General features: G+C 45.3%; 1 pseudogene; it reads left to right on the forward strand.

Annotated features, from left to right (window-relative positions):
* Positions 1-835: 835 nt before the first annotated feature.
* LOC114923823 lies at positions 836-912 on the forward strand (annotated as a pseudogene).
* The last annotated feature ends 1388 nt before the right edge of the window (positions 913-2300 follow it).

Genomic DNA, 2300 nt, shown 5'->3' on the forward strand with positions numbered 1-2300 from the left:
TTCCCCCCCCATACCCGTATTATTCCTATTTTTCCCCTACCTATATAAACTTAATAAAATATTTTAAAAAAACTATGTTCATCTTCCAAACCAGTATTCCTCAAAATATATTTGGCATATACAGTAGGTTGAATAAATAAAAGGAGAGAATACAGCCATTTCATTTCTTTGCCCTGAAGTCAGCCAGTTTTGCTATACACTGCCTGGACTGTGGCTTCCTGTCTTGTTTGGAAGTTTTGCACGATGACAATAAAATCTTCTGGGATTCCCATTTTCCTAAGGACATTCTACAGATTGATATGATTGTCACAATCAAAGGTCTTTCTATAATCAGTGAAGCATGTACTGATCATGATTGGTGTTCTTTGTTTTTTTTTCTAATTATCCAGCATGCTTCTAGCCTAAAACTAGCTTGAACATCTGGTATCTCCTTTTCCATATAGCACTCTATGTTGGATGATACCAAGGATTATTTTGCTAGCATGTAAGATAAGATGCACACATTGTTAACTTCCCTCTACTTGGCATTTGCTGGCATTGCTTGATCTGATTCCTCTTCTGTTAATAAGCACATTCCTTTAGACATTTAATCAATCCCTGAAGCCTTTCTGCTTGAAAATGACTTGAACACTGATCTGATATTATTCTAATATTATTTTATTATAAAACTAGAGGTTTTTGTAAATAGAGGGTATCTTCTATTATCTATTTATGAGAAGCTCTGTCTATTTATTGACAGATAATAACTGATTCAAAGAAATTCAGACAAAGTTAGAAATACATTCTATATATTTTAAAAGAGAAAGATTTATACAATCTGAAAAGAAACCAGAGTATCACTTCTTGGCCTTTTGGCTAAGATGAAGTGTAGTATCTTCTATGTATTAAGAATGTTAACATCCAATACTCTTTTCCTAGGATCTTTGTTTTTGCTGGATTTGGATCCTCTTCGCTTCACAGACATCCAGTTTGCTTTCTTCTGTTTCTTGGTTCTTTTCTTTTTACATTAATCTTTAGCAACTTATTTGATTTCATTCCACAGTTCATTCCCTGTTTCCCTATTGGTAAGTTTTGGGACTTCTTTCTTTCATTCCATTTCTACCCCGCATTTCTAACGACCCCCCGCCGGAGGAAGGATAGGGAGAGAGAGGATAAGCGATCAGATGTGGGGGGAGGAAGGATCGAACGGGGGAGTTGAAGCCAGTAAGGGAGTGGAGCAGAGGAAATGGGAAGGATGGTGGGGAGGTAACGGGGGATCTGTTACGGTAGTTGAGAGTGGGGGGAGCGAACGACAGGAGCACAGGCATGGAAGAGACGGGACCCCAATGCCCCCAGAGACCCCCCATTGGAAGAAAAGTAGGGAGAGAGAAGTGAGTGGGTATGAAAGAGAGAGCACCCCCGCACCGCTAGTGACCGCCCACCAGAGGATAGGCAGGGAAGGGGAAGCGATTGACACCTGCGGGCGCGTGGATGAGGGGTTGAATGAGAGGGTGGAGGCTGGGAAGGGAAGAGAGATGAGAGAAACGTTGTGGGGGGGCTGCGGAAGATGTGGGAGATTCGGCACAAGCACTGGGGGTGGGGGTGGATGCGAGGTAGAGGGCACCCCTACCCCTCCAATGACCCCCTGCCGAAGGAAGAGCAGGGAGGGGGGGAGGACTTGTACCTACAGACAGGCCGAGGAAACATTGAATTGGAGGACCGGAACGGGAAAGAAAGAGGAGAGGGGAGAATGTAAAGGAAGTGGGGATAGTGGAGGAGTTGTCACGGGGATGGAGAGGGGGGAGAATGAGCGGCAGGAGCGTGGATATGATAGAGAGGGCATCCCCGCATTAAGAGAATGACGAGGGGATTCATAAAAAGGAAAAGGAGGGGTGTGGGCACGAGGGAAGAGATATCGCTAACGGCGAGGTAGTAAGAACAAATGGGGAGGCACGGTTTGCGTCCCCGATGGCCTGGTCCCAGAGAGATGCGAGGGGAGGAGCAATGATTACACATATACTCAGGGAGGTAGGATTGAATGGCGGTGTGAAGGGGAGAGAAAAGGAAGAGAGGAGATGGCTGGAGGAGGAGAATGAAGGAGTAGTGAGAGTAGTGGGAACAAGGGTGAGAGAGAAGCCAGACAGCGCTACGGGGAAGGAGGAGGAGGGAAGTAAGGTGGGATTGCAAGTGGTCAGGAAAAGAAAAAAGGTTAATGAACAGCAAGATGAGGTCCCAAATGAAGGGGTGCCGTCCCCTCCCGATGAACAAGTAGAACAGGGAAAGAGAGGAGGTGGGAAAGAGAGAACCAGGAACGCAACAAC

The sequence above is a fragment of the Protobothrops mucrosquamatus genome, unplaced genomic scaffold (genome assembly GCF_001527695.2).
Source record: "Protobothrops mucrosquamatus isolate PMUCROS unplaced genomic scaffold, P.Mucros_1.0 scaffold_253, whole genome shotgun sequence".
NCBI lineage: Eukaryota > Metazoa > Chordata > Lepidosauria > Squamata > Viperidae > Protobothrops > Protobothrops mucrosquamatus.